The sequence below is a fragment of the Pristiophorus japonicus genome, chromosome 21 (genome assembly GCF_044704955.1).
Source record: "Pristiophorus japonicus isolate sPriJap1 chromosome 21, sPriJap1.hap1, whole genome shotgun sequence".
Taxonomy (NCBI): domain Eukaryota; kingdom Metazoa; phylum Chordata; class Chondrichthyes; family Pristiophoridae; genus Pristiophorus; species Pristiophorus japonicus.
The window spans coordinates 68,460,251-68,480,321 of NC_091997.1; the positions used below are offsets into that span (position 1 = coordinate 68,460,251).

The 20,071-nt window shown below is 45.4% G+C and overlaps 1 protein-coding gene across 5 annotated transcripts in view; it reads left to right on the top strand.

The window, feature by feature from the left end:
* Window positions 1-20,071, top strand: part of hmg20a (high mobility group 20A) — a 58,527-nt gene that overhangs the window by 10,453 nt on the left and 28,003 nt on the right. Inside the window, exon 1 of one of the 5 annotated variants that reach the window (XM_070865001.1) lies at window positions 15,255-15,413. The exons of the other annotated variants lie outside the window; for them this stretch is intronic. The gene's annotated coding sequence lies outside the window, so the exon portion shown is untranslated. Of the gene's footprint in view, window positions 1-15,254; window positions 15,414-20,071 lie in introns of those variants that run through there. 5 annotated transcript variants of the gene reach the window in all.

Below are 20,071 nucleotides of genomic sequence, written 5' to 3' on the forward strand. Positions count from 1 at the left end.
ACTGCAGAAAAAAAAATGTGGAGAATTGCGATTTCTAAGATAGTCCGTTCTCCACCAGTTGCTCCTAAAAATCAGGCACAAATCATGTGGAAACTTGGGCCCAATGAGAGGGAAGATAGATTATGAAAGTAAACTAGCACGAAATATAAAAACAGATAGTAAAAGTTTCTACAGGTACATAAAAAGGAAAAGAGTGGCTAAAGTAAATGTTGGTCCCCTAGAGGATGAGACTGGGGAATTAATAATGGGGAACAGGGAAATGGCAGAGACTTTGAGCAAATATTTTGTATCTGTCTTCACGGTAGAAGACACTAAAAACATCCCAATAGTGGATAATCAAGGGGCTAAAGGCGGACAAGTTCCCTGTACCTGATGGCTTGTATCCTAAAAGAGGTGGCTGCAGAGATAGTGGATGCATTGGTTGTAATCGACCAAAATTCCATGGATTCTGGGGAGGTCCCAGCGAAATGGAAAACCGCAAATGTAACACCCCTAATTTTTTTTTAAAAAGGAGGCAGACAGAAAGCAGGAAACTATTGGCCTAACATCTGTCGTTGGGAAAATACTGGAGTCCATTATGAAGGAAGCAGTAGCAGGACATTTGGAAAAGCATAATTCAATCCAGCAGAGTCAGCATGGATTTATGAAAGGGAAATCGTGTTTGACAAATTTGCTGGAGCTCTTTGAGGATGCAACGAGCAGGGTGGATAAGGGGGAACCAGTGGATATGGTGTATTTGGATTTCCAGAAGGCATTTGATAATAGGTTACTGCACAAGATAAAAGTTCACGGAGTTGGGGGTAATCATCATTATCATAGGCAGTCCCTTGGAATCGAGGAAGACTTGCTTCCACTCTAAATTGCAAAACAGGCGTAAGTGGCTGGACACGCCTCCTTTTGTTGAAAAAAAACGGAACTAAAGCGAAACGAAACTAACTCACTGAAACTGGAGCAAACTAAATGTGGAGAAGAAAATGGGCCCAAGTTTCGACTGGATTTGCTCCTATTTTTTTGGAGTATCCTAGAAATTACAATTTTCCACATTTAGTTTGCTCCAGTTTCAGTGAATTAGTTTAGTTTCATTTTAGTTCAGTTTTTTTTCCAAAAGGGGGCGTTTCCAGCCACTTACGCCTGTTTGCAAGTTTAGACTGCGAAAGGTTACTCCAAACTAACTTAGAACAGAGTAAGTGTTCACTTTTGAATGCTCAGAAAAACTTTGTGTAGAATTAAGAAATCAGCGCAGCTAGCCAGAGATTGGGGGAGCGGGGGGGGGGGAGAGAGAGCACTAAACACCTTCACTTTAAAAAAATAAAGAACCATCATTAATAATAAATGATAAATCAATCAATAAATAAATTAGAAGTTCCTACCTCACCTACTGCAGCACCTATCTGTTCGGGAGCTCTGGGAGCCCTCCAGCAGCATACGCAGCCCTGCCTGCCTGATTACATTTTCAAGTAGTCAGATGTGCGGGAAGGCAGCGGCCGGCCTGTGTGGCAGGCCACTCGGCCCGGGCTAGGGACGGCGAACATCGCGTCGTCCCTTCGGCCAGGGATAGGGTCGCCCGGAGACAGGACGCGCTGGCAGGGCCAGGAGCTACTGCGCATGTGCGCAGACTCCACTGAGCACGCGCATAGCTGCTGGCAGTCTTTTCGGTGCAGGGCTGTAGCTCCGCCCCCCGCTGGATCTGCTGTGCTGCAACAAGTGGAATGGAGGCTTGCAGACCGTCCAGAATACCTAGGTACTTTTTTAGGCGCACTTTTAATTCTACAAACTCGGCGCATCTCTCAGAGATGTGTCGTTCTAACCAACAGTTGAAACTTGGGCCCATTAAATGAGTCCTTAGGTGGCTGTACAGTCTAATACGAGAACCACAGTCCCTGTCACAGGTGGGACAGATAGTCGTTGAGGGAAAGGGTGGGTGGGACAGGTTTGCCGCACGCTCTTTCTGCTGCATGCGCTTGATTTCGGCACGCTCTCGGCGATGAGACTCGAGATGCTCAGCGCCCTCCCGGATGCACTTCCTCCACTTAGGGCGGTCTTTGGCCAGGGACTCCCAGATGTCGGTGGGGATGCTGCACTTCATCAGAGAAGCTTTGAGGGTGTCCCTGTAACGTTTCCTCTGCCCACCTTTGGCTCGTTTACCGTGAAGGAGTCCCGAGTTGAGCGCTTGCTTTGGGAGTCTCGTGTCTGGCATGCGAACATTGTGGCCTGCCCAGCGTAGCTGATCAAGTGTGGTCAGTGCTTCAATGCTGGGGATGTTGGCCTGGTCGAGGATGCTAATGTTGGTGCGTCTGTCCTCCCAGGGGGTTTGTAGGATCTTACGGAGACATCGTTGGTGGTATTTCTCCACTTGAGGTGTCTACTGTACATGGTCCATGTCTCTGAGTCATACAGGAGGGCGGGTATTACTACAGCCCTGTAGACCATGAGTTTGATCCACGGCGTGTCCCTGGACAACGAGGAACACTTCCCATACCTCTGGAGCCTCTTATCAACAAGAGCAAACATTGACGACGAGATTCAACACCGCTGCCAGTGCAGCCTTCGGCCACCTGAGGAAAGAGTGTTTGAAAACCAGGCCCCCAAAACTGCCACCAAGCTCATGTACAGCAGACACCTCAAGTTGCGGGAGAAATATCACCAACGATGTCTCTGCAAGATCCTACAAATCCCCTGGGAGGACAGGCGCACCAACATCAGCGTCCTCGTCCAGGGTAACATCCCCAGCATTGAAGACCAGGCCCTCAAATCTGCCACCAAGGTTGGGGGTAATATATTAGCATGGATAGAGGATTGGCTAACTAACAGAAAACAGAGAGTCGGGATAAATGGGTCATATTCCGATTGGCAAATAGTAACTAGTGCAAAATGCTGCAGTACAGAGGGACCTGGGGGTCCTTGTGCATGAAACACAAAATGTTAGTGTACAGCAAGTAATCAGGAAGGCAAATGGAATGTTGGCCTTTATTGCAAGGGGGATAGAGTATAAAAGCAGAGAAGTCCTGCTACAACTGTACAGGGTATTGGTGAGGCCACACCTGGAGTACTGCGCACAGTTTTGGTCTCCGTATTTAAGGAAAGATATACTTGCATTGGAGGCTGTTCAGAGAAGGTTCACTAGGTTGATTGCGGAGATGAGGGGGTTGACTTATGAAGATAGGTTGGGCCTATACTCATTGGAGTTCAGAAGAATGAAAGGTGATCTTATCGAAACATATAAGATAATGAGGTGGATGCAGAGAGGATATTTCCAATCCTGGGGAAACTAAAACTAGGGGGCATAGTCTCAAAATAAGGGGACAGCCATTTAAAACTGAGATGAGGAGGAATTTCTTCTCTGAGGGTTGTAAATCTGTGGAATTCTCTGCCCCAGAGAGCTGTGGAGGCTGGGTCACTGAATACATTTAAGGTGGAGATAGACAGATTTTTGAGCGATAAGGGAATAAAGGATTATGGGGAGCGGGCAGGGAAGTGGAGCTGAGTCCATGATTAGATCAGCCATGATCTTATTAAGCGGTGGAGCAGACTCGAGGGACCAAATTGCCTTTTCCTGCTCCTATTCCTTATGTTTGCAGATGACATTAAGTTAGGAGGCATCGTAAGTTGTGTCGATGGAAGCAGGAAGTTACAAAGGAACATAGATATGTTAAGTGAGTGTGCAAAACTGGCTGGTGGAGTTCAATGTGGGGAAGTGAGAGGTTTGGATCAAGAAAGACAAATCAGAATTTCTCCCTTATGGTGAGAGACTAAGCAAAGGGATTTAGGTGCCCACGTACACAAATCACTAAAACTGTTTTCACTTCTTTGGAATTCTCTGCCCTAGAGGGCTGTGGATGCTCAGTCTTTGAGTATATTCAAGACAGAGATCGATAGATTTTTGGATATTAAGGGAATCAGGGGATAGTGCAGAAAAGTGGAGTTGAGGTAGAAGATCAACCATGATCTTACTGAATGGCGGAAGCAGGCTCAAGGGGCCGAATGGCCTACTCCTAATTCTTATGTTCTTATTCAATAGGTTAGATACAAAGAAAATGTTTTCTTTGGTGGAGGAATCCAGAACAAGATCTTAATCTTAAAATTATAGCTTGGCCAATTAGGAGTGAAGTCAGGAAGCATAAAGTGTGGTGGCAATCTAGAACTGTTCTCCCAAAGCCTGTGAATACTGGGCCAATTGAAGTTTTCAAGACAGAGCAATAGATTTTTGTTGGGTAAGAGTATTGGGGATATGGAGAGTTGATCTACAGATCAGCTGTAATCCAATAGAATGGTGGAACAGGCTTGAAGGGCTGAATGGCCTATTCCTGCTCCTATGTAGAAGATCCTATTGCAGTATTCATAGAAAAATATGGGAGTTACCCTGGCGTTGTGGCAATAATTATCCCTCAATGAACCACCAAAACAGAATACCTGGCCGTTCATCTCATTGCTGTTTGTGGCACCTTGCTGTGTTCAAATAGGCTGCAACAATAATTGCTTTGGGACATCCTGAGGATGTGAAAGGTGCTAAAGAATGCAAATTTGTTTTTCCCCCCACCAACCTCCCTATCTAAAGGGAACTGTATCCTTTCAATATACATTAATGATTTAGACGAAGGAATTGAATGTAATATCTCCAAGTTTGCAGATGACACTAAGCTGGGTGGCGGTGTGAGCTGTGAGGAGGATGCTGAGAGGCTGCGGGGTGACTTGGACAGGTTAGGTGAATGGGCAAATGCATGGCAGATGCAGTATAATGTGGATAAATGTGAGGTTAGCCACTTTGGTGGCAAAAACAGGAAGGCAGAATATTATCTGAATGGTGACAGATTAGGAAAAGGGGAGGTGCAACGAGACCTGGGTGTCATGGTACATCAGTCACTGAAGGTAGGCATGCAGTTACAGCAGGCAGTAAAGAAAGCAAATGGCATGCTGGCTTTCATAGCGAGAGTATAGGAGCAGGGAGGTTTTACTGCAGTTGTACAGGGCCTTGGTGAGACCACACCTTGAGTATTGTGTGCAGTTTTGGGCTCCTAATCTGAGGAAGGACGTGCTTGCTATTGAGGGAGTGCAACGAAGGTTCACCAGACTAATTCCCGGGATGGCAGGGCTGACATATGAAGAAAGACTGGATCGGCTAGGCTTATACTCACTGGAATTTAGAAGAATAGAAACATAGAAAATAGGTGCAGGAGTAGACCATTCGGCCCTTCAAGCCTGCACCACCATTCAATAAGATCATAGTTGATCATTCAACCTCAGTACCTCTTTCCTGCTTTCTCTCCATACCCCTTGATCCCTTTAGCCGTAAGGGCCATATCTAATTCCCTTTTGAATATACCTAATGAACTGGCCTCAACAACTTTCTGTGGTAGAGAAGTCCACAGGTTCACAATTCTCTGAGTGAAGAAGTTTCTCCTCATCTCGGTCCTAAATGGCTTACCCCTTATCCTTAGAGGGGATCTCATAAAAACATATAAAATTATGATGGGACTGGACAGGTTAGATGCAGGAAGAATGTTCCTGATGTTGGCGAAGTCCAGAACCAGGGGTCACAGTCTAAGGATAAGGGCACGAATGGCCTGCTCCTGCACCTATTTTCTATGTTTCTATGTTTCCTTTTCTGCCTGACTGAGATGACGGAAGCAAGGCAGTTGGTTCAGAGGGAGAGAAAAAACAAGGAAGGAGGAATGTGCAGTGAGTCATCCTGGGGGCCATTCTATTTGTTTTTTTATAAAGTGAATCAAACATTATTCACAAATAAACCAAACATATAATATTTGTAGCTAAATGTTCCCCAGTTACCAGAAGAGTTTAGGATTGAATTGGCCGCTTGAGACTGATTATAATTTCCATTGACTTCACGTAAAAATGCGATTCCATCCCATTGGTTTCCCACTGGGTGGGTTAGATTAAAATCATCCCCCTAATCTTAAACCCCAGTCTTTACAATACGCACATTGGACTATGATTCGCTTAAAATATCTAAGTGCATTAAAACAGGTTCCTCAAAAATACCATTACTCTGTAAACATTGCAGTACATTAAATTATTAATATTTGATAAGATCTCAGTATCCCTGAAGGAGAAATAGTTCTTGTTCTGCATTGTTAATGTGCTGTGTGATTGATGGGCATCCTTGTTCTTGAGTGCTGTTCAATGTGAATTGAAAGTGTAATTAATTAGGATTAACTGTCAGAAAAGTCGCAAAAAGCTGCAGTTTACTCTGGATTTAAAAAAAAACATTTTACATCCTTTCCTCTCCCTAAGGTGCTGACCCATAATGGGGTATGGTTCTGTAGGCATCAGTCAGCCTTTGGAACCTAGCCCAGGGTTGCTGATCACGCGCCACGAATGCCTACTTGAAGTGCAGGATTGTGGGCATGGGGTGGGGGTGAGATTTGTTTTGGCTCTGGTGTCCGCTGTTGTCAAATAGCCCACTGATGCTCATTTTCTTGGCTCATACATCAATAATGGCCACTTTCATCACTTAGGGAAGCATTGTGTGAAGTAATTATGGAATAAACTTGTTAGCAATGTTGCCGTTAAGCTGCACGGCTGTGCAGCGGTCTGGAGGTCCTGCGTAGCTGGCTCACCTGCTTTTAAATGGAAAAACTGCGCTTGTGCAAAAATTTGAAAGGGCTAAGCAGCCCGTTGCCAAAAAAATTAGAGGGATCGTTGCTTGTTCGCCCACTGTAGTTGTTGCTACTAAAGAAGGATCTGATATTGAATCTGTTAAAATATGGCAATTTTAAACTGAAAACCTCCACTTGTTCAGTGTACAGACTACAAAGGTCTGAGATTCACTCCCTGATCTGCACTGAGCTGGAGATCTCGCCTCGGAAGCAGCAGAGATGTCATTGGCGTCAGCATCCCTGCGCTAGGTCTGGGGCAAAACCCCGTGAGTTCCTGCACCTATGACTAACAACAACAATTTGTATTTATATAGCGCTTTTAACATCGTAAAACGTCCTAAGGTGCTTCAACAGGAGCATTATCAAACAAAATTTGACACCGAGCCGCAGAAGGTGATAATTAAGGCAGATGACTGAGGTAGGTTTTAAGGAGCGTCTTAAAAGAATGAAAGAGAGGTGGAGCGGTTTAGGAAGGGAATTCCAGAGCTTGGGAGCCAGGCAGCTGAAGGTACGGCCACCTATGGTGGAGCGATTAAAAATCAGGGATGCTCAAGAGGCCAGAGTTGGAGGAGCGCAGAGATTTTGGAAGGTTGTAGGGCTGGAGGAGTTTAGAGATGGGGAGGATCTGGCACCCATGGAAAAGTACCCAAGGAAGAGTCGGTGCCTTCGGGAGATTAAAAGGGAAGAAACTAGGAAAAATCATTGAGCCAAAGAGCTTTCTGATTTTGTTGTGTTAAATGGTATGCCTTTTAGTTTTGAGGCGATTGAATGCTAACAGACCGAAGGGTACAAGGCCGTCATTCCAGTTTCTTGACACAACCCTTAGGCACATAAAAAAAACAGTGGAGCTGAACATGCACATGTTCAGATATCAGTTAACTTCAGCACTAACTGTGCCAAATCCCAACAATCATTCCCGCCTTTCAGTAAAGCACATAATGATTTTGCCGCAATTAAAAGTAGGCTCTGTTCTTCAAGAAATCTTAAATTTTTGTTGGCAAATTAAGTGTTTAAGTAATCCAGTACTTTAAATTGGTGGAAAATACTGGTATAGATCAGGTGGGCCGAATGGCCTGTTTCCATGATGTAAATTCTGTGTGTTCCCCTCCCGTACATAGAACTCAATCCCAATATCGCAGCAGTGGTACATCATCATTTCAGTGCAAATCGTGGATGCAGGAGCTTGCTGTGTGTAGCTCGCTCCTGCCAGCAAGTTGAAAAAATATATGCAGCAGGAAACTGAGTAAAACCAGTCCTCGAAGGCACCTGTGTGTGTATAAAGAAATTGCACACGCAGCCATGTGCTTCATGGTCATAATGCATCTCGGGGGGTTGAACAGTGTGATAAGTCATTCAAGCTTTGCTCCCGCGGCATCAGACTCCCTTTGGGTTTATACTGTCTAATTTGCATATGCTATCCATGTTGATTATTTCAAATGGTGTAGAATGCTCAATGTCCTGCTTTATCCTTTGGAAGCTATCGGTCCTGTTTTTCTACAGACTTACGGCCATCCCAAGTCCATCTGTAAGAAACCCACCCCCAAATGGGAGGGTCTGTCCACATTAAAATCAGTATTGGTAATTTCAGCTCATAATTTGGGGCAATAATGTAGTTAATGAGTGTCGAGTATCAAGTAACTTTGCAACTCATTTTCTGTTGATCTGTCACCTTAATTATTGTGGGTGTTGGTAATCACAGCAGGCATTGAGCAGATGGCCTGGGTTTGATGTATTGTGGTCTGTCGTCACAACATGACATCTCTACCTCTAGCACGTGTGTAGTTGGACCACCTTCGAGTTGCTGCAAAGCCAGGGCTCCCAAGTTCCATACATGTCTAGCAAACTAGCTGCTGCATCTCTTGTTCTCACCCCTCCCCTCCCCTCCCCTCCCAGCTTGATGTGTGTGAAGTACTTGATATGAATTCCCACCACAGAGCACCTGTTCACTGCCGCGACTAGTCCATTGATAAATATTTAACAGCCATAAATAGTGCAGTGCATTCCAGTGATGTGAGGCAGCAGAAACAGCTCATTCTTTGCTCCTTTTGTCCTGTTCAGTCACTCCTTGTGCCATTCCCTTGCAATGAGATTGCCACTGTTTTTGACCAGTTCAGTATAAGCTATTGGAGCATTTCAACCTTTTAGTCACAATTATCCAGCACACAACTACATGGTTAAAAAATGCTAAATATTGCGGATGCTGGAATCTAAAATAAAAACAGAAAATGCTGGAAATCTCAGCGGGTTAGGCAGCATCTGTGGAGAGAGAAACCGAGTTAACATTTCAGATCTGTGACCCTTCGTCAGAACTGGAAAAGTTCGAGATGTAACAGATTCTTAAGGAAGTGCAGAGGCAGTGAAAGGGCGAGGGGAGGAAAGAACTAAAGGGAAGGTCTGTGATAGGGTGGAAGACAGGAGAGATTTAAGAGACAAAAGGGATGTAATGTTAACTCTCTTTCTCTCTGTACATGGTTACAAACCCTTTAGATTATGGACGAAAAGAATAATCGCATCAGAATAAGTTTTGGGCAGTATAAGTTCAGACAACTGAATCACGAGATGTGATTATTGCTTTCAGATGTTTACTGCTAAATGTTGACATTACTGCCTTGAATTGATTTTTTTTGTTGCAATTTTCATTTTCTCAACTTCTGCGCCCTCCCCCAGTCAGAGGTGCTGACTGGTGTCTCAGTGGCCAATTCTTGTATATGGGTTTGAGTGTGAATGTCGGACGGTTATTTGACTGCACATTATCCACCTTGAATATTGTGTACAGTTTTGGTCTCCTAATCGGAGGAAGGACATTCTTGCTAATGAGGGAGTGCAGCGAAGGTTCACCAGACTGATTCCTGGGATGGCAGGACTGACATATGAAGAAAGACTGGATCGACTAGGCTTATATGCACTGGAATTTAGAAGAATGAGAGGGCATCTCATAGAAACATATAAAATTCTGACGGGATTGGACAGGTTAGATGCGGGAAGAATGTTCCCGATGTTGGGGAAGTCCAGAACCAGAGGTCACAGTCTAAGGAAAGGGGTAAGCCGTTTAGGACCGAGGTGAGGAGAAACTTCTTCACTCAGAGAATTGTGAACCTGTGGAATTCTCTACCTCAAAGTTGTTGAGGCCAGTTCGTTAGATATATTCAAAAGGGAGTTAGATGTGGCCCTTACGGCTAAAGGGATCAAGGGGTATGGAGAGAAAGCAGGAATGGGGTACTGAAGTTGCATGATCAGCCATGATCATATTGAATGGTGGTGCAGGCTTGAAGGGCCGAATGGCCTGCTCCTGCAGCTATTTTCTATGTTTCTACATACATGCACTTCAGCAGAGTCGCCCAATGCAGGTCAGGAGCAGGAACCCTGGCAGATTTATTTTCCTTTATTATCTGAGAGATGTAGAGATGGATTGTATTTCCACCCTGGCTATGATCAGTTAACTCAGACGATCAGAGCTGGAACATTCCCGCTCGTGTTTTCTTCCTCCATCCTTGAAGATAGCCAGTTATGTTTCATCATCATAGGCAGTCCCTCAAAATCGAGGAAGACTTGCTTCCACTCTAAAAGTGAGTTCTCAGGTGACTGAACAGTCCAATACGGGAATTGCAGTCTCTGTCACAGGTGGGGACAGACAGTGGTTGAAGGAAAGGGTGGGTGGGGAGTCTGGTTTTCCGCACGCTCCTTCCGCTGCCTGCGTTTCGTTTCTGCATGCTCTTGGTGACGAGACTCGAGGTGCTCAGCGCCCTCCCGGATGCTCTTCCTCCACATGAGACGGTCTTGGGCTAGGGATTCCCAGAAGTCGGTGGGAATGTTGCATTTTATCAAGGAGGCTTTGAGGGTGTCCTTGAAACGTTTCCACTGTCCACCTGGGGCTCGCTTGCTGTGTAGGAGTTCCGAGTAGAGCGCTTGCTTTGGGAATCTCGTGTCGGGCATGCAGACGATGTGGCCCGCTCAACGGAGCTGGTCGAGTGTGGTCTGTGCTTCGATGCTGAGGATGTTGGCCTGATCGAGAACACTGACGTTGGTGCGTCGATGTCTGCCCTTGCTAATAGTATGCTCCAGAGATATGGAAAATGGTCCACGTTGTCCGAGGCCACGCCGTAGATTGTGATGACGGGGGCAGTGCTGTGAGGCGGGGTCAGGTTGGTGGAGCACCTTTGTCTTACGGATGTTTAGTGTAAGGCCCACACTTTTGTACGCCTCGGTGAAGATGTTGACGATGGTTTGGAGTTCGGCCTCTGAATGTGCACAGACGCAAGCGTCGCCGTGTCCTGTCGTTCGATGACAGAGGATGAAACGACCTTGGAATTTGCCTGGCGGCGACGAAGGTTGAATAGGTTCCCATTGGTTCTATAGTTTAGTTATGTTTACCGGGGCAGTGGCAGCCCACTTGAACCTTATTCAGTTGGCACTCTTCACATGAGATGAGTGTCAAAGTGGGAAGCATCTCAGCTGATTCAGATCTTATCTTGGTCTAATGCCATACATGTACACTTTACCAGATTTGAGGGCCTGATCTTCGAACACTCCCTTCCTCAGGCAGCCAACGGCTGCGCTGGCGCACTGGAGGCAATGTTGAACCTCGTCGCCGATATCTGCTGTTGCTGATAATAGGCTCCCGAGGCTTAGCTCCAGTGGTCAGCCATGTTGCTAAATCATGGAATTGCTCAGACTGTGGCTCAGTTGGTAGCACTCTCGCCTCTGAGTCAGAAGGTCGTGGGTTCAAATCCTGCTCCAAAGACTTGAGTACAAAAATCTAGGCTGACACTGCAGTGTAGTACTGAGGGAGCACAGCACTGTCGGAGGTGCCGTCTTTCAGATGAGACATTAAACCGAGGCCCTGTTTGCGCTCTCGGGTGGACAAAAAGATCCCATGGCACTATTTTGAAGAAGAGCAGGAGTGTTCTCCCTGGTTTACTGGCCAATATTTATCCGTTGATCAACATCGCTAAAACAGATTATTTGGTCATCATCACATTGCTGTTTGTGGGAGTTTGCTGTGTGCAAATTGGCTGCCGCATTGTCTAGATTACAACAGTAATGATTAAGCTGTTCAATGATTAACACCAAAAATGGCATTATCGGGGACAGAAAGTTCACCATGTTGATTTTCAATTAGGTAGATTTGGAGAGGAGTTTTGGTAAGTGCCTTCTCATTTAGAATTAGCTTTCTCCTTGAAATCATTTGTTTGATTTTGTTTATTTAAACTCTGCACTTGCTGCCAGCTCCTTTAATACAGTACTACACTTCACAAAGTACTTCATTGACTGTAAAGCACTTTGGGACTTCTGGTGGTCGTGAAAGGTGCTACATAAAGTCAAGTATTTTTTTTACTTTTCCATGTCCTGTGAAAAGCAGCCAATAAGATTAGATGCTGTGGTTTATCTCTGTAGCTGTTAACTTGGACGTACCAGTCACTTCCACAGTAATGGCTATCAAGTCTCTGCTGACAATCCTTTTACATGTACAAGTCATGTGTGCAGAAATCTATTTATTTTTGATGCTGAGATCAATCTAATGATTTAAAGTGCTTGCCTCCAATTTTCCTAGCTATGAAACCAGACCATTCAGTATTTGTGTGAATAAATCAGCTCTTTGAAAGAACAAATTCCACAGAAAATAGGGATGGAAAGAATTAACTGTGGTGCCAGATAAACAATAATTTAAGACAGACATACCCAACTGATAGAGTCAGCATTGGGCTCTTTTACTAAATATGGCTATTTAGCCCCGTCTCGTGCCAAGGTACTCTTGTGATTCGCTGGCTCCCGGCTTCAACCAGGCTCCTGCTGAGAAATCTTTCAGTATTCCTTTGGAGAGATTCTCCTTTTAACCCCATTTAATTGAACTGGCACTTTAGAATAAAAGCCTTACGAAGCCATTTCTCAGTTTTTTTTCCCCCCGACTCTGATGGTTTCTGTTCTGGCAGCATGTAATGAGGTTTGCAGCAGAGTGGATAAATCCCAAATTAAATGGGGTATTTTCACTTTCCACTGCTGTATTGTTTTATCCCTATTCTCTTCACCCCTGAGGGTGATGACTCATGTTGAGATCTGCTTTCATAGAAAGAAAGACCTGTATTTATATAGCGCCTTTCATGACCACCGGACGTTCCAAAGTACTTCACAGCCAGTGAAGTACTTTTTGAAGTGCAGTCACTGTTGTAGGAAACGCGACAGAAAATTTGTGCATAGCAAGCTCCCACAAACAGCAGTGTGATAATGACAAGATCATCTGTTTTAGTGATGTTGATTGAGGGGATAAATATTGGCCAGGACACCGGGGAGAACTCCCTTGCTCCTCTTCAAAATACTGCCATGGAATCTTTTCATCCGCCCGAGAGGGCAGACGGGGCCTCGGTTTAAAGTCTCATGCGAAAGACGGCACCTCCGACAGTGCGGAACTGCACAGAAGTGTCAGCCTAGATTTTTGTGCTCAAGTCTCTGGAGTGGGACTTTGAATCCTTCTCACTCAGACGAGAGAGCTACCCACTGAGCCACGGCTGACATTTGGTGCCGGCATCCTTGTGTTCCCCATGTGTGAGCCTAGATGGTGAGTTAAGACTATTCCACTACATAGGGCATTGCAGTGGGACCTGATGCTGCATCACCTGGCATTCGCTTTGCGATCAGGCACAGCAACTCGAGCTCATTTCCCCTCTCTAACTTAAGGGCAGTGAGGCTAATTGTACTATCTTTTGTGTTAACTTAGTTGAGGCCAGCATGGTTTGTTTTTAAATACCACCTAATTCAAGAGCCACTTTGGCCAGCAGTCTGGGAGAGCATGTTGCCTGCCAGCCATTCTTCTGAGAATATTGCAGAAGCTCATTTAATAAAAAGAAAGTTAGGCGAATATTAGCCTTCAAAAAATGAGATGCAATGTAAGCAAAGACTCTAACCCTAACGCTCCATACTTTATATCCCTGATGGCATCACTTAGCAAACCTCTAGATTTGCTCCCAATTGACACAAAGGTACAAATGTTGGTGGGTTTTTCATGAATGTGACCTGCAAATGTGATCCCCTTCCTTCACATCTTAAACACCGTAAAAGCCATAATGGGATTGGTTTAAACATCAAAACGAACCAACAGTTTACTTAGCTGCACAGAGTGCAGTTGGTGTAACTGAGTCTTTTATTGAGCTCCATTCTGTTACAAACCTTTTCCAGCATTTCCTCGTAGGGCTTGGGCTGACTGCTTTGGTGATGCTGGTCAGCCAGATGTTGAAACTGTATGGGAACTGAATTAAGAGCTCAGCATGGGAATGGGAAAAATTTTCTTCCTGCCCTTCGAGCTATATATTCCACGCAAGGCATATAAGGAATCGCATCAAAGACTTTTACCCCCCCCACCTGCCCCATTCATGTCGAATGTATCAGTAAGTAGCTGTAACAAAGATGTCTCATTTAATGCATAATTTGATGTACTGTTTCCCAGTCACTGAAATAAAATCATCTGTTTACAAAGTTCAGATACTCTGACCTCATTACTGTTCCAACCCTCATCAGTCCAACGTTCCCCAGGGATTTTCATTTTAGATCTTTGTTTATTTTTTCTGGAGGCCCAAAGCAGGACCACATATCTGCAAATATCAGTCCTGGGAAACAGGCATTGCTTCTTTATTTCCCAACTCTTTATTTCAATTAAACATACTCTGGTCATGCACTGAGCATTAAATCCAACTTCCAGCTTCTTGTGCTGTTCCAATCATGTATCTTACCCCCAACCTCATCAATGTAATGTCCCATTTGCTGCCACTCTGAATGACATTGTATCCATTCATGAGTCAGCAGGTTGTGGTTCACGCCCCACTCCAGAGACTGGAGCACAAATATCTAGGCTGACACTCTAATGCACTGCTGAGGGAGTGCTGCACTGTCGAAGGTGCCGTTTTTCGGATGAGATGTTAAACTCGGGCCCCGTCTGCCCTCTCAGGTGAATGTAAAAGGTCGCACGGCAGTATTTTGAAGAACAGCAGGGAGTTAGCCCCAGTGTCCTGGCCAATTTTTATCCCTCAACCAACATCACTAAAACAGATTATCTGGTCATTATCACATTGCTGTTTGTGGGAGCTTGCTGTGTGCAAATTGGCTGCTGCGTTGCCCACATTACAATAGTGACATCACTTAAAAAGTACTTCATTGGCTGTAAAGCGCTTTGGGACATCCTGAGGTCGAGAAAGGCGCTGTGGAAATGCAAGTCTTTATTTTTTTCATACTAAGTTTTGAGCAGTTATGCAGCGTGGGCTGACACGCACTAGGGACCTTGAAACTGTCCTTTTTCACTTGGCAGGAGTTGCAGAGGAAACCTTGAATCTATCAGTCTGAAATGGGTTTGAACCCAGGGCTCACAAATGAAAAGGCTGTCTTCTAATCTGCTATGTTACCGATCCATTTGGCCAGTCGAAAACATTAAATGTATGTAGTCAAATCACGACAGCAAAATCCTTTTGTCCCTGCACCCACGCTGATACTGCAAAATCTGACGTTCAGATTGCCTCTTCATTGTGCTACCATGGTTACCTGCCATCTGCTAACACAATACAACAAATAGATTAGAAGTTGCAATCAGTTTTGCCTTATACTGCCACACTTTTATTCATTCTCAAGGGATGTGGACGTCACTGGCAAGGCCGGCAACTTCCCAAGTTGCCCTTGAGAAGGTGGTGGTGAGCCGCCGCCTTGAACTACTGCAGTCCGTGTGGTGAAGGTGCTCCCACAGTGCTGTTCGGGACGGAGTTCCAGGATTTTGACCCAGCGACAATGAAGGAACGGCTGATATACTTCCAAGTCAGGATGGTGTGTAACTTGGAGGTGGTGGTGTTCCCATGCGCCTGCTGCCCTTGTCCTTCTAGGTGGTAGAGGGTGTGGGTTTGGGAGTTGCTACAGTACATCTTGTAGATGGTACACACTGCAGACATGGTGCAGTGGTTATCAAGGGAGTGAATGTTTAAGGTGGTGGATGGGATACCAATCAAGCAGGGTGCTTTATCCTGGATGGTGTCAAGCTTCTTAGAAACATAGAAAATAGGTGCAGGAGTAGGTAATTCGGCCCTTCGAGCCTGCACCATCATTCAATAAGATCATGGCTGATTCTTGTGTGTTGTTGGAGCTGCACCCATCCAGGTATTCCATCACACACCTGACTTGTGCCTTGTAGATAGTGGAAAGACTTTAGGAATCAGAAGGTGAGACACTCACCGCAGAATACCCAGCCTTGTAGGCATGGTATTTATGGAGCTGGTCCAGTGAAGTTTCTGGTCAGTGGTGCCCCCCAGGATGATAACCAGTGAAATGCATATCACAATACCCTACTTGTGTTCCTATGGTAAAGTTGGTTAACTTTGTAAATAGATGATTTCATTTCAGTGACTAAGAAACAGTCATTCCAGTACCGGCCTCGGTTTGTTGCATCAAAGCTCGTATTATCTAAAGGTCAGCTGTATTGTGGTACAAGTTCACCTACATTCCTTTCTAGTCGATGTCTGGAAACATGCCAGAAAAATTGCCTTTTAAGCGACAGCTCTGTCCAAGCACTCATCCTGGCACCTTACTTGGTTTCAATAGTTTCTTTCCCTTGCTCCCAAATCCAGCGCACACACTTCAAAACAATACAGTGCATCATTCCCCAGGCGTCCTGTTCTTTTACCAGGCTATAGACTTGCACGTGAAGGTGCAGGAGTGTATCCTGAGTTTACTTTTTCCTCTCATTTTGTTGGGTGCTCTGAGCAATTGGAATTGGTGACGAAAGTTGTGGTCTATGTAAGTGGTTACAGGAAGTGCTGTAATTACACGAGAGTGAAAGATGGACAGCACAATGTGTTATAAGTTTAAATTGAGGGTTCTGGTGACAGACTAAACTAGAGTGAAGTTTGAGCAGCTCATATGGTCATTAGGGCCTGTAACAGGGTTCCAGCAGCCCCTTTTCTGTTTCAGTTTACTCTTCATTTCTGCCCTCCTTTCTTGAACATAAGAAATAGGAGCAGGAGTAGGCCATTTGGCCCTTCGAGCCTGCCCAGCCATTCAATAAGATCATGGCTGATCTACCTCAGCTCCACTTTCCTGCACTATCCCCATATCTCTTGGCTCCCTTGAAGGCCATGACTCATGCCTAGGTAAATGCCACAGGTACCGATATCCCGCTGTCTTTCCTCAACTGACCATTCATAAGAACATATAAATTAGGAGCAGCAGTAGCCCATATGGCCCCTCGAGCCTGCTATTGGGTGATAGAATCATAGAATCTTTGACCTCAACTCCACTCTCGTGCCCGATCCCCATATCCCTTGATTCCCCAAGAGTCCAAAAATCTATCTATCTCAGCCTTGAATATACTCAATGATTCAGCATCCATAGCCCTCTGGGGTAGAAAATTACAAAGATTCACAACTCTCTGAGTGAAGAAATTCCTCCTCATCTCAGTTTTAAATGGCTGACCTCTTATCCTGAGACTATGCCCCCCAATTCTAGTCTCTCTAGCCATGGGGAAACAGCCTCTCAGCATCTGCCCTGTCAATCCCCCTCAAAATCTTGTACGTTTCAAAAAGATCACCTCTCATTCTTCTAAACTCCAGAGAGTACAGGCCCATTCAGGGAGCGGGCAGGGAAGTGGTCCTGAGGCCATGATCGGATCAGCCATGATCATATTAAATGGTGGATCAGGCTCGATGGGGGTTTATGGCCTACTGCTGCCTCTATTTCTTTTGTTCTTATTCTATACAATCTCTCCTCATAGGACAACCCTCTCATCCCAGGGATCAATCTAGTGAAGGCAGAAACTGAGACTATTTGTAGTATACCCTCTTTTCCTGCATCTCGAATTCCAGTTGGTTAACTCAGTACAGACCAGGATTAAATCTCGGGTCTTCGAAATCTGTATGGCGTTTACCAGTGGGGGCATCTGGATAATCTTTCCTTCTACGGTGAATGTTAGCAGGGATTTCAACCCCACGGGCAACGCAGCAAAGCCTGATCCTGTCATTTCCTGAGGTCCATCCTTACAGACCTCTAGCATTGGTCACTGGAGAGTGACCAGGAATACCATTTCCCCCTGGTTTATGTTGCTCTTCCTAACCCAGTGGATTGAGGGCATTTGTAACACACCTTAACTGAAATCAGAGAAAGTCAGCACAAAGCAGGGATTAAAGCTCTGTCATCCCTGGTCTGTATGGCTCGGGGATTTAACTGGATTTTCATTGCCTCAGCCGGGCGGAAATGGGACGGTCGCGCTCGAAAAACTTACCGCCCCATTCCCGCTCCTGATGCTCTTGCCACCATTTCTAGTCGGTCCTAGAAATGGGAAGCCAGAGAACCCATTGGCTGTTTCGGACGAGCACTTTATTAAGACATTCGAATCAGGATACATTGACTTACATAGGACCCTGATACAACATTGGAACATGCACTGAGCACCCTTAAAGGAGCAGCAATGAGATCCTCACCAAAACGGCAACAGCAAGTTCTTTTTTTGGAAGGTTTCTGTGTGTGAATGCTCCTCCTGGTTGCACAAAAATCATCTCACCTGCTGCCAGTCTGTCCCTGTCCCCCTTCCAAAGCCTCTAACTTGTGGTTCGGCTCTATGAAGGAGCCACCACCCGCCCACCCGATTGGCGAGCTGCCTGTAAGCACTGGTTCCATGTACGCAGCTCACTCGTACTGTGCATGTGAGGCCTTGGCTATTAAACTGGCACGGCCCTCTCGCCGAGGACATCGAGCAGCTGCTGCGGTCGGACCACCCACTGATAGATAAAACTGGCTCCACTGTCTTAAACACATTCAAATGTTGGGTGAGCTGACCCTCTTTTTTTTTTCAGGAACACCTCTCCCAACGGTTTTAACTATTGAGTTTTCGTACTTGCTGCTCGTGCAGATATTGCCGACTGCTGCCATTTTGTTGTGCAGATTCTGATCGCAGAAGAAGAAACAAGTGTCACTGCACCACAGACACAGAATCTTCTCCCACCATCAGGCACTGCCTGGCACTGTTGCAGTTTGGGCCTCCAACACTCGTGGTGAACATGTGTGGAGGCGGCAGCTAGTGGAGATGTTGCCAGATAGGGTTACCATCCCTGCAGCCGTTCTTGTACTGAACCCTTTCTCGTGACGAACAGCAGCTCATCCCAATGTCCTCTCCGCTGCTTAATTCTTGACTCTCACCCTCGGCCTTCTCCGATATATTTAGTACAGTGCGTGGAGTGTTCATTTTAAATACATTTTTATTGCAATTATTTTTTTCCCAATTTCCTGCCGTGTTCTACATAGCGAACTCGTTCCCACGGTCTGATCCTACTGTCGAGCAGCACTGCGCTCATAAACTTCAAATTATTTTTACGGGACATTGATTGTTTGCAAATGTCATGGAAATTTAGTGTTGAAAGGCGAGGCCTGATTTATCCATTGGTCCAGCCACTGGGTTATCCAGTCATAAAGCATCCTGCTGACACATTACAATGTGCAGCAATGGAGACCTCTTCAGAGCGCTGATAATTTCATAGCAATTTCAAACATTTAGGATACTTAAACTGTTTTTTAAAACTGTTGGCATATTTTCTTTACCTGCTGTGAGAACCAAACTGTGTTAAGTTTTACCATACTTATTTTAGTTCTGAAGTGGTATGTTTGGTTGCTTTACGAATTAGGAACAGGAGTAGGTTATACGGCCCCTCGAGCCTGCTCCACCATTCAATAAGATCATGGCTGATCTTCCATCTCAATTCCACTTTCCCACCCGATCTCCATATCCCCTGATTCTCCAAGAGCCCAAAAATCTATCCGATCTTGACCTTGAGTATACTCAACGATTCAGCATCCAGCCATTCTGTGACTAAAATTTGGAGTGCGAACAGTCTGGTCAGCTCCCCATCGCACTCTGGACTCAAACGTGAAACCCTGAGTAGCAGCTCCCCTGCTGCAGTGGAAGTGTGATCTTGGACAGTTCAGACTCCAAGCTCCTGTTTCCTTTTCCCTTGTAACATCAGGACATGCTCGGCCTTTTGGCTAAGATCATGCGTAACTGACCTGACAGGGGAGTAACCATGACCCCAAAGTGGTTCTCCCTGGATCAGGAAGGTGGTTCTCCTATGCTTTTTGGAAATAGGAGGTGGGTGGGGTGGATTGACCCATCCACCTCCACGGAGGTGTGTGGGGGGCCTGACCCATCCACCTCCATGGCACGAACCTGGTATTGCAGTACTTCCAGGAACGGTGCAGTGGCTCTCGGCCTTTTGGCTAAGAGCATTGGCGCAGAGTGATCCTTGATGTGTGCAAGGTGACCTCTGGCGTTTATGATTTGACAAAGAATTGGAAAGATTGGCTACGAATAAAAAAAAAATCAGGATATTGTTACGTAATGTGTTAATTAAGTCTCACAATGAAAAGCTGAAAATAGGCTTGGAACAGCCAGAGTAAGTGGGCTGTCTACAGCCACATCAAATCAATACTCAAGTCTGCACCCAAAT